Source organism: Thermobia domestica, chromosome 15 (genome assembly GCF_964235325.1).
Source record: "Thermobia domestica chromosome 15, izTheDome1.hap1.1, whole genome shotgun sequence".
Taxonomy (NCBI): Eukaryota; Metazoa; Arthropoda; class Insecta; order Zygentoma; family Lepismatidae; genus Thermobia; species Thermobia domestica.
Window position 1 is genome coordinate 170533710 of NC_137468.1, and position 13142 is coordinate 170546851.

Here is a 13142-nt window from a genome sequence, read left to right on the forward strand (position 1 = left end):
TTCCCTTTTTCTTTTCTGAAATATCGAAACCATTGCAAGTGTCGATTTCATACAATACAAGCAATTCGGAACAACGAAGTTTTTTATTTATCCTACACCTACTCGAGGCTTTTTCAACACAAAAATAATTTCAAAAGGTTTCGTTTGCCAATAAACAACTAACATGAATGTATAAATTACTATGTGGTTTTCACCCATTCGAATTACTTTAGAAAGCGGTAGCTCAAAACACAAAATTGGTTTCTCAACATGTATGATTGCTGCATAGCACGAGAAATCAACTAACTTATTACTGTTTGAATTACCAATATTTTTTCTTTCGTGATGTTTTTCTATGTGCACCAATTTCACTATATTTAGGTTGAACACTAGATTGCTTTTTTCTTTCCACTCGGTTTTTCCGTTTACCTGTACGCTTCACCTTTGTTACTACGTCGCAATCAGCTGATAGCACATCATTGATAGTAATTGACGATTGGCACTTAAGTTTGCTATTACATTCATTTTCAAATCGATTAAACGTAAGGAATTTGTTCACCTGATTAGCACATTCTTCCTGAACAGGTTCGTGATTTTTGTGATTTACTCCAGGTGATGAGTGGTCAGCACCTGACCTCTTTACTAAATCATTAATCGTTAAGTTACTAGTGTGATTCAATTTAAAATTTCGGTCTGAGCATTGGTGCGACTGTGATGTTTATTTCTCAAAAAACATTTACGAACAAACTTGGAAAACTTAGAAAAACAATACAACATGCGTTTAACTCCTTTTAGTTTCCTCTGCCTTTACGTACTTTCTTTTTATATTGCCGGTGCTTTTTGCCATATTGAACCTGTAAATTATATTTCCTTACTTTTTGACAAACTACATTTCGTAATCTACTAAAATATTCTTGACAGGTTTTTAATTTCTCTTCCCACGTTACTGAGTTATGGTCATTACCATTAGGACTACCTGGCATAAAGCCGTTTGTACTATCTTCTAAATACACAATTTGAGTGCAAGTAATAATACAAAAAGTAACGCATCTCATTTGTTCTATCTGTATTTCTTTGACTTTCAACTCACAGCTTAAAGAACTACTCTTCTCTTGACAAATCTCAACAACCCTAACAGACACAAAAAATAAACAAGTTTTGTGAAATGGAACACATAATAATTTACTGGTTAGCAAGGTGCCAAAGAAGCAATTTTCCTTTAACAAACATAATACACTACAAGGCTGCGTGAATGGGCTGCTCTCGCCTGCATTCTCAACGCAATTTATTACCACTCTAGTAAACCTTTCTGTAGTGACGCACGCATTACATCCATAAATGCCTTTTGTTCCTTTACAAAACAAACAAGCAACAGCTGGAACAGCTGGCTGCTCACTCATACACAGAGCTACGCTGGACGTGACCAACTCAATGGTCGGTGGAGGTTCTGGGTTGAGCTCGTTATTCTTTTTTCTTTCTAGAATGCTATTCGAGAGAGACAAAACAATTTTTTTTGGCTTGGCCTAACTCGACGTTAACGTGACTGACAACAGAAATTATTTCTTTTTCTACCTTTAATTCACAATCACATATTTCTTCAACCTGTTCAAATTTGTTGTCAAGAAATTCAACATTGGCTTGATTTAAAACAACAGGTGGTGACTGAGAACTAACGCATGGCAAAATAGTACAACTTTCAACACATTCAACTTTCACTGTTCGTTCGTATATATTCTGAGCTACGGGGACAACGTCCCACAAAATTCCTTCAAACTCAACTCTAACGAATTCTAAATTACTTTTAGCAAATTTTATTTCCAATGGTAGTTTTCCTTTTACTAGTCTCGTAATTTTGAATATTTTCTAACTTATTAACATTTACAGAGGGATGCGGAAATGTTACAGTTTCAGGAGGATCAGCAAACTTAACCCAATTTAGTGGTACTGTTTCACAATTTACTTTCTGGTCATCACTGGAATCCTTATTGCTACTAAGATTATGATACTTTAGATACTTTTTATAGATCCTTTCAGCTAATCTTTTTTTGGCAATGGTTACTGACATTTCATAGTGGACCTTCAACTTATGTTTAATGTCTGACAAAGAAACAGATTTTGATTTAAAAATACATTCATCTTTGACCTTTCAATAAAGATCAGATTTACGTAATTCATGCATTTTAGCAACAATTTCATCTTCAACTTCTGCTCTATATTCTATGTTACTTTCTAAAAGAAATTTCGCGGCTTCCTGTTTAGCTCTTTTACGAATTTTAGATATTTCCTGATCTACTTTCAGAGCATTTTCAACTTCTCGCAATGTAAACGGTTCTCTTCTATATTTAAATTGCCTTTTTACTATTAAATACTCTGTTTCTTTCAAAATTTTTCGCATTTCATGCATGACAGGTATCATTTTTCCATTGACATACATGATGATTAATTTACGAATGCCAAAACAACAAAATTAAATAGCACTAAAAAAAGAAAAGGCACTACGATTTACCTTGTTAAAGAAAATATAATTAGCGTCGCTTTTATGCGGTTTTACCAAACGTTCCAGTACATAAATTACTAGTTTCAATTTAGCGGTGCAGGAATCCTGTCTTAGTTCGGTGCGCCATATTTATAACATGATTGGGTTCGACTCCTTACCTCTCCCTGTTCGGGAAAGCCATATTTGTAACACGATGGGGTTCGATCCCTATCTGTCCCTGTTCGGGAAGACATATTTGTAACAGGATTGGATCGCGTTCCTGTTCGGGAAAGCAATTTTTATGACCCACCTGGGTTCGTATCTTGTTCCGTACGACTTTCTAGTGATAGTACTGGGTTCGATCCTCATTTGTTCGTTGTCGGGGTAAATCTAGTGATGGGTAAATTCCCGGGAAGATATTTTTCGGGAATATTCCCGGGAGAATCCCAAAATGGGAATTTATCCGGGAATTTATGTACAATCAGAAAGAAAATTGCATTCTATTACTATATTATGATTTCAAAGTTGAATTACTTTTTATATCACAGCATATTATTACTGTTGTCCACAGAGGATTCTTTAAAATCTATATATTCTTAACGGTACTATGTTACTTTATTAACACTTTATTATATTTAGAGAGTACGCATAAATGTCTATTTATTTACAATATGTTCTATCAATTAAATATGTTTGAAAAATTATATAGTAAGAGTTTAAATTTATATGTAAGTGGATTTGCTCAACTTGACTCTATTACTGATATTATAAATACATTAAATTTATAAATGTTATAAACCAATTAGATTAGGTAAATGCTAGAAGATACATGTCTCACCAATTTATCAACATTTGCACATACATATTTATGTTCAAAAACTTACTTATCTTTATATTTTAGCACGTAACATTGCCATACACGACCTTTCATTCTACCTATTTCTTGAAATTCCATACGTTAATTCACATGTAAAAGAAGTCCGAGTACCTCTTCAGAAATTCGAGTCAGAGAGAGGAGACAGACCGACGTCTATTACTAACGATGATTCAGGGTTTTTAATAGTACTTAATCTCTATTTCTACATATTTCTAAATTACTTTAAAAAATGGTTCCTTTTCGTCATTTCTAAATTAGTATTTTGCTAATTTTGGCTGTTCTTTAGCATTGGGGGCCAGCTTTTGCACCTACTTTTTTGCGATGTTCTATTCCGATGCGGTTCTTTTATGGTTTCATACGTTAAATTACGTTATCAACATTAAATTCAGACAGCAGTGCAGAGCGAGCGTTAGCGAATGAACGCACGTTAGAGCCTTGCATGGAACGTTGTTTTCTATCTTCCTTACCAACAATCATTTTCTTTTCTCACATAAATCACTTCCACTTACCTTTCCGTTTTGTATAAACCCCTATTGCCCTTAAAAAAAATTGTGTTCGATACTTTCTTCACTACTTGAACATCACTATCAACTCATTTCTGCCGTAAATCATCCTACTTTTTGCTTGTTTTGCCCCCAAAAGTAAATAATTACCTTACTTTTTAGTGCAAATAGAAATGGAACTAAAAAAATCATATTATTAGTTATTTAAAGTACCGTCAAATAATTTTAAATTTTTAATCTCCAAATTTTTAAAAACGTAGAAGTAAATCATAATATAATAAAATAAAGTAATTAGTCATATGATTCTTATAATTTGGAAGATAAAGAAATGGGAATAAATTCCTTCCCGGGAATTTATAGGCCAGGGAAAAACCCGGGAATATTCCCATTTTCAAATTCCTTCCCACCGGGAATATTCCCACTGCACATCACTAATATGTACACCAATGGGGTTCCATGGAGTACCTAATTTATGAATTTTTAAATACTTTGAAGCATACGCCTACGAAATCTTTCGAAGAACGTTACAAATAATAGATAATGGAAAACCACATCTCCCTACACCTCTTGGTTACCGAAATAAGGGGGAAATAAACAGTGATACCATAGATGTGTGGGGTTTGCGTCCTAGTTGGATCAATTTCGAAAAAGTAATTGCTCATTCCTAATAACAATCTCAAAAGACGTTTAAATCCAAAACAAACGCACACAGCTGCGGGGTTTTGGGGGTACCATGGGGTCGCAAACCATCCATTTATGAACATTGAAAAAACACGTCTTAACATTCTTTTAAAGAACTTTACAAAGATGTGTTTACCGAAAATCACAAGTCAGTACACCTAATTGTTACCGACATATAAGGAAATAAAAAAAAACGGCACCATAGATAAGTTGGGTTGACGTGCTTAAAGGTAGAGTTTTTAAAAACTAATTATTGAGGCCTGACAATAATGTCACGAATGTTCGTAATCAATAAAAAAAAACATACTAATGTGGTTTAGGGATACCATGGAGTTTGTGAAACCCTCACACCTACTTCAGTTTTCAATTTCTTTAAGGTGGCTTAACCACTACACTCAGTTGGATCGAATACAGAAAAATGCGTGTTAATATTTAAGAAAGTAACCCATATTTTAAGAATTGTATGTTTGATGACATCATAGAAAACCTTACCCCTTAAAGAATTCGTAAGCGGGCCCAGGTTGGACTACCAGACGTATTCGTTGGCCCGACAGCGACGGCCGCCTACGGCCCACCATGCGTTTTTGAAAAAAAAACACCTATTGAGCCGCCATGGCGGCTACAAGTAGGCAAGCCACCATGCAATAGCGGCTACAAGTTGGGATGTCATCATGCAGCTGCGGGCCTACTTCGGGCCACCACATTCCAATAGCGGGCCTGCTTCGGCCCCACAATGTTGCCACTTTCAAGCCCCCATGGTGAGATGGCGTGCTGCCTTCGAGCCGCTCTTCAGCATATTTATGGAGTCCTTTAATAAACTCATTTATCCTTCCTCTCGCATTGTGCATACCATTTCTCCATACTTTTGTAACCTACAAACCTGTATCAGGGGAAATACTTCTACACACTACTCCATAAAGGGTTAAAGTTTGAATGGAAGGAGCCTCTTTAAATGAAACTTCGATTCAAACTTTAAACTTTTATGGAGTAGTGTGTATAGAAGTATTTCCCCTGGTACAGATTTTAAGGTTATAAAAGTATGAAGAAATAGTATGCACAATGCGAGAGGGAGAACTAATGAGTTTATTACGGGATATTTACAGCACAAGAAAAATATCTCATGTATGAATCACATACGTGAATATGTGACAGAATTTGGTGCTAGACTAATTGCATTTACCGTAATCTTAATATAGCACATAGTAATTATTTGTAAATCTATAAATTTTAGCAACAATAACATCTTTTTGACAAGTAGCTAGTGCGCGTATATGTAATGCACGATATTCGTCTCGGTGCGAAAATTGAGTGTACTATTGTGGCCGGGTTCGACTTCAAATGTAGATCTGAGTTGCAGTGCTGGACAACAAGTGTACAGATAAGATGTTTTAATGAATTAACAATTCAAGTAAACATCACTATGGTGGCACAAATAAATCATAAAATGATGTAATAAAGTGTTTTTCAACCTTTGTCAAGCAGTAGCCAAGAAAGTGAGACGTCCCACTAGTAGTATATAGAACTCCTCTATCTGTATTAGATGTGTTCACTACTATAACGTAGCAATGTTTTTTTTTTTTCATATTAATTAATATTGAATTTCTATATTTGCTATAAACGTACACATACCATGAACGTTGGAAGAAAATTGTCTGTAGTGGACAAAGTCAGACGACGTTGAATCCAGTTATAAACACAGCACTAACTATGTAAATGTTACATTAAAAATATTGAGATGGCATACTAAATAAAATGCATATTTCTAACTACGTATTTTTTTATTAACACATACATATAAAATAATAATATACACAGCTGCCATCTTTCAGTGGTACAATGATTATTTAAATACGTATATACATTCTTATAGATTTATGCTACAATAAAAAAAAAAACATTCGTCGTCTGAGTGTTACACAAACTAAACTAAATATATGACTTCAATGTAAAAAGAAGACAAGGTGGGAAAACGTTTCATATCCACATTGGATGAAAATGAAACGAAGTCTCTAGTTTTACGTCTCACGATTATGAACATTAGAATAAAGATGGGTTGTTAATGAATGTTAGTGATGCTGAAATAATTGGTGAAATGAGAATGGGGGAGAAAATGAGAGGCGAGAAAATCCACGGATACGATATTCTCCACCATAAACTCGTGCTACAGGAGACTGAAGTAGGGACTCCTAGTGCCAGAGGTAAGTGCTTTACTAGTGACTCATCATGGCCTCTATAGCTAAGTGAAATACCTCATTCAACATAATATCAACGTCTTTCGAAAAACTTCCTTTATGTTCAAGAACACAGCGGACGTTTGTGGGAGGCGTTATCAGAATGTTGTAATGTCTCGAGTGGTATGTTCATTGATTTCTGAAAAAGGGATTTAACTGCCATTTAATTAAACATATTTCATTATGAAATAAATAACTTAGGAACAGATCATAATTTAGTTTTGTTTTGTTCAAAATTTACATATAGAATTTCAGAATTTGATACAAGAGGCTGATCATACTGGTATATTTACTATCTAAGAAATATGGTATCTGTACATATTTGCAAACACTGTGCTGTATTTACATATACAGTGTGTTCCCTGGGGGACGGTGGTTCAGTGGACTTGCGATGGATGCTTGGTTCAATCCACGGGCAATGAGTTTGTTTAGACAAAATATTATCGTCTAGATTTTATCGAGGTTATTCCGCTTCCCCCACACTTGCATTCTACCAATTATTTCACACTCATTTACCTTCATCGATCATTCGTCTCCGCTATTCTAAACGACATAACCACGTAAAACTAAATATTTCACTCCATTTTTACAGTATATCTCAATTGCTTAACATATTACACCTTTTTATGACAAAAGAATGTTTTCAATTTATGTGATGTGATAATGGGATACACACAAACGAATCTTGATCGATGTCTGCTGTTTTAATTTCCTGTTTAAGAGGTAAAAGAACACACTTCCTTACTCCGTGAATATCGAAACTTGCAAGATCTGAAGGGGAACGAACTTCTAAAATTCCCAGCTTTGAAGATTTGCATGGATATGTAAAAAAGTCAGAACGTACTTGAAATTTAACACCAATGATGTTTATACTATTGTCAACTACTACAAAATTTTTCACTATTACAACATTCATGTCTGGTAAAATACAAACACTGTCTCTTAGTTGGGACACATTAAACTTATATCAGTTAAAATGTAACACTTGAGTCTTTTTCATCAGTTACAGAAATATTGAAAGTTACATTATTCGAATTCTGTTCATTACTATCAGTATACTCAGGAACAGACAAAGACATGTTACTGCCACAATCAGACACTTCTATGTTACGTAATCTTTTACCTGTAAGTCCAGCTTCAACGCTTCCACCATGGTTTGGTAATGAAACACCAACATCACTATCTAACGAATTACTTTAAGTCATCAATATTTCTTTTCAGATTTTTATTAATATGATAGTAATCGTTTGAAGTTAAAAAAATTTCTTTCCTTTTCGGCATATTGCTGAATTAAAAAAAGTAATGAACATATATACACAAAGTTCTACAACTTACTTCCGAGTGAAGGCGCATACACTCGGTTCATGCTCCAAAATCTGGTTAGGCATCTGATGTGCTTGCGTGTGTTTCCACCTGTTAAAAAAAAAAAAATCATCAACATCGTATTAGCTGTACATGCATAAATTTGAGAGAATTCATAATTATTTGTTTTCATTTTGTGAAAGCTACACAATGCAAAAAATAAAATAGCAAAAATCTAAAAACTGAAACTAACAATGCAGAAATGATCACTCACTCAAGATGCTTCACGACATCACATGTAATTTAATTCTTCGATATTTCTGAGATTATCTATGTTAGCGATCTTATCTTTTACCGAATCTTATACTTAAATAACTACAATTTTAAACATATGGAACATTGTACAGTACCATAAATAATTCATTATTCTTTCTTCATTAGCAAATATATTTTTTGTCATAAATATATGTTAAAGCACATAAAAAATTTCGAATTTCACTTTATGTGTTAAATACAAGTAACCAAAAAAGTTCTTGCTGTTTCAGAGTAAGGATATACAAAATGCAATACACTGGATGGTACGTATCTTTAGGTTTCGAAGTAATCTCCATCAGCATTCAACACCTTATGCCAACATTCCCGCAGAATCAGTGATCTTTATAATAATAATAAAAAAAGCGTACCCGACACCGTGTTTTATAAAGAGGAGATCCAAATCTTTCTGAGTACAATCAGTACACTATTCATATTTTTATACTTATAACAATATGTGTACAATGTACAAAACAATAATCATTGTACTTCACTTAATACGTAATTTATCATAATACAACTAAATAACGACAAAACTTTCTCGTGCAATAACATGGCATGGATTTCTTTAACTTTGTTTTGCAACGATAATGCCGTGCCCCTATAGAGGGCTTTAAATTGTTAATTAATCTAAATGCTACATACACTGAACACCGTGCTGTGCATAGTACACTACCCTACTAACCCACTAAACGTTAGTGCTTTATTCGGATTTTGGACAGAATGATCCAATAGTAACAGAGTGATTTTAATAGTTATTTATTGGCATTAATATGTGAATGAATATGATAGTAAAATCTTGCTACAAGTACAACCCGGAGAAATCGTACCGAAACCCGGAGATAAGGTGTTCAAACCCCGAGGGGTGGTCCCTACCTGGTGATAAAAGTCGGCGACCTTCGATGCAAGCAAGTCCGTGAGTGCGTTCTGCAGATCTCCCTAATTAGCAAATGATCTCCCACGGACATAGTTCGCGAGGGAATGAAGCAGAGGGTAATCAGTTGGTTTAAAGTCTAGTGAATATGGTTCATGCAGTATCTCCCAGCCAAGTTTATTAAGGATCTCCCGGGTCCTGCTTGCCACTTGTAGTTTGGCATTGTTATGCAGGAACAACATACCATTGCAACCTATGACGCTGTGTGTTCACATTGCTTGCATTACTGAAGGTCGATGGTCAGACTAACTCTCGATCGCTTGGCAAGCACGTAAGTAATTTCGTTTCCTCTCTGTGAGCGCATGATGAATTGAACGTCAAAAACGGCAAGAACATTTTTGGTTACCTTGTAAAATGACTATACCGTTAGTCAGGTATGTTTACCGTTGTATCAGTTTTAGAAATAAGACAGGAATTCAATCTGCTTCTAAAACTTCATACTTTTTTCGAACTATTGCTCTTTTTACTATTATGCACCATTTATCAAATTGAAAATGTCATAAGATTAGTAAAGAGAATTCACACAACTAGCAACTATCATCAGCTGCAAAACCAATGACTAGTAGGTTCAAGCAATACCTTTAACTTGCATGCAATGTTAGGCCTATTGCTGTTAAAGGCTATTTACTATCTTGAAAAAAAAATGTTAGGCCAGCTTTCGGCAAGACTAAATTAAACAAATGTTGATTTTCTTTGACAAATGTAGATTTTCATTTAGAGCATTGGAATATGGACTTCTAAAGTAAGGTGGGTATGCTAGAATTACAAACTAAACCAACTATTCTTATCAGTAGTAAATCTATCAGAAGGGCATTAAGGCCACGCGTGGAGTAGCAAATGAGTCAAATGTTGCCATCGTTACAAAGTTTGGCCACTTGTCATTGACCTAAGGAGACACAAGATCATTGATCTTCTCTTCCCTTACAATGGGGCCTGTAGATCAGTGGCGGATCAAGAAGGTAAAATTTGGAGGGGCAACCAGATTGCAGATTACAATAGGTATATCTTGAGTTTACGCAAACCATTTTAATTTTAAAAAGATTTATAACTGATAGCTTCGATTATTTTTGATGTTCAAAACTTTGGGGAGCCTAGGCTCCCCGGCCCTGGGCTAGATCAGCCACTGCTGTAGATCTTGGCATTCAAGGAAAAAAGTTGATTTTGCTTGTGTGCGAACTTTAGTAGTCTTTTTTCAGTTAGTAGCAAAGGATAGTATATATAAGGCAGAACAACAGCAACAATAAAATAAGCTTAAGAAAAAGGTAACAATTAAATAGCATATTCAGGTATTTCTACCACTTATACCAAAAAACTTTTATGCGATTATACGTGCATGTCACGAATTATACGCTTAGACTTTAATAAATGTGGCACTCATATCCAAGTAAATACGGTACGTTAAATGTTACTTCTTAAGGGTTGTAAACGTACATCATTGTACGTATTTTAATTTCAAAACCGTTCTACCTCCACTGTGTGAAGAATCTTCTGCTACTTAAAAAATTGTGATTGCTAATCTCACTTGTGAAATAGATTTATCAGCTGGAAAAAAAGCACAGTAAAGCAGTTATGTTTATACGTAGCGAAGCACGACAAAAAGGAGCTATCAATTGGTTAAATGATGCCACTGTTACAAAGGATTATTTGCTTGTTGCAGTTTAACATCCCATGGTTATGCCTTGGCGACTAGGAAGACGTGGACCTTACGGAATTCGAACCAAATTTTTCGTTCAACTATATTCCACCGGGAATCGAATCTGGGACTTCGCGCACTTAAGGCAAGCGTGCTACCTACTAGACCAAGGGGGGTCCTTAATTATTTGACACTCATCAGGAGGTACAAGAGGATTGAGCTCTCTTTCCTTCAATAACGTCAGCAGTACGTCATGTCTTTCAGAAAATTGTTGGTCTTTTTTGTGTGCAAACTATAAAATCCTTGGACGCACGCTTGGTCTAGTGGCTAGGACGCTTGCCTCGGTGCGCGTAGTCCCGGGTTCGATACCCGGTTAGGGTACAGTTCAATGAAACAAAGTGGTTCGGATTCCATCATAATCAGTAGGTCCAAGTCTCCTTTAGCCAACATGGCATAACCATGGGACGATAAACTCAATACCATATCTATAAAATCCTTATTCAATACACATATTTGCATAATTTAATATTGGTACCAAAATAATTATTGGGGCCTTAGAATTAGCGATCGGTTCGATTCCAGGCTTTATACATTGTAGTTTTTGTGATCCTCAAGTTCGATTCCACCTTATCATTCCACTAATTATACGATGATCATCTGTCCCATTCAGCCTACAAGACACATTGGTGGAACATAAAACGGCACAAATTTACTTTGGATCACTCAGTGACTTCAGCTCCAGCCCTTCGGCTGTCAAGGATGCTTTTTTTTTTTTTTTTTTTTTTTTGTAAACTGTGATAAAGGTAGAAAACAACGAGCCCTGCGGAGCTTCTAACCTCCTTCGCTAGCTCAGCAACATTTTGTTAATTATCACTCGAGATCTTACATGTGCCACGTAGAGTTACCCATAAAACTGAAGGAAATATATTTTATATTAACGTCCCACGATTTATGCTCCGAGGCTAAAAGAGACGGTGCTAAATACGGAATGGTTTAATGAATAGTGGAAGTAAATGGGAGGACCCCGACAAAACTCACATATCGGCGTTTGTCCACAACGAATGGGATCGAATCAGCGACTGAATACTGGATCTAAACTAACCTAATATTGCTGCTACTGCAAATACTATCATCACTATTGCTACTACTATCTCTAAACAGTCCCTACTTTTCAGGGCAGATTGGAGCATGTTATCTTTGGTAGCTGGAGTTCTGGAACTCTGGTTGCCCTCTCCATTGAGTTGTAATTTAATATTGACAAAACAACGTGCCCTGCGGGGCTTCTAACACGCCTTGTCTCGCTATCGCTCGCTCGTCAATACTGTGTGAATTAAGTATAGAGTTGTGGTATACAAAGAGACCAACTGGATATTTACCTGTATGTTGGGATCAGGGTTCTAGAATCTTCCCGTAATCTGTAGACGCAAAATAAGGTTTTAACTTTAGCAGACAGCTCAGTAACTCTTCACTTTGGGTCGTACATTAGAAGCAGTAGTAGTAGTAGTAGGGCGGGTTAAAAGCCCCGCAGGACTGGGTTGTATTCTATTCTCGAAATTAATTGCACCAATAGTAGCAGTAGAAGTAGTATTGAAAGCAGTAGTAGTAGTAGACGGCACTACCAAATTAAAAATTTATATGTCAATAAATCTTATTTAGGAATGAACATACAGAGAAAAATAAATATTTTATGGTGGAACTATTTAGTGAGGTGGGGAAGGTTCTAGATTAGTGGTCCCCCATGTAGGTTAGTAGCTGGGTTGGTTTCTTTCTGTACTAAAGTTTATACATTTAATTTACACAGTATTGCCGAGCGAGCGTTAGCGAGTAAAGGCGGGTTAGAGCCCCGCAGGGCACGTTTATTTCTGCCTTTATTACTGCTCAATGGGAAGGGGGACCAGTAATCTAGAACCTTGCCATTGAGGCGGAAGGCTGCAGAATACCAATAAGGAAATTGCGTATAAAAATGACAGGAACTGCGATTATTTAACAGAACAAAACCTACCCAAACCTAGGCTAACTGAACCTTCTTCTCCTGCTACTACTTCTACTTCTTTCTATCCCAATAATAGTCTAACCTAACATATGGTAGAGCTGTCTGCTACCATAATGCCAAAATAAGTTACTGAAGAATGAACAATAACATGCACACTATTAACGTATGTCAGATTGTTAAGTAATTAGGACTTTCTTGTCCAGAGAAAACTGCATTTGGAT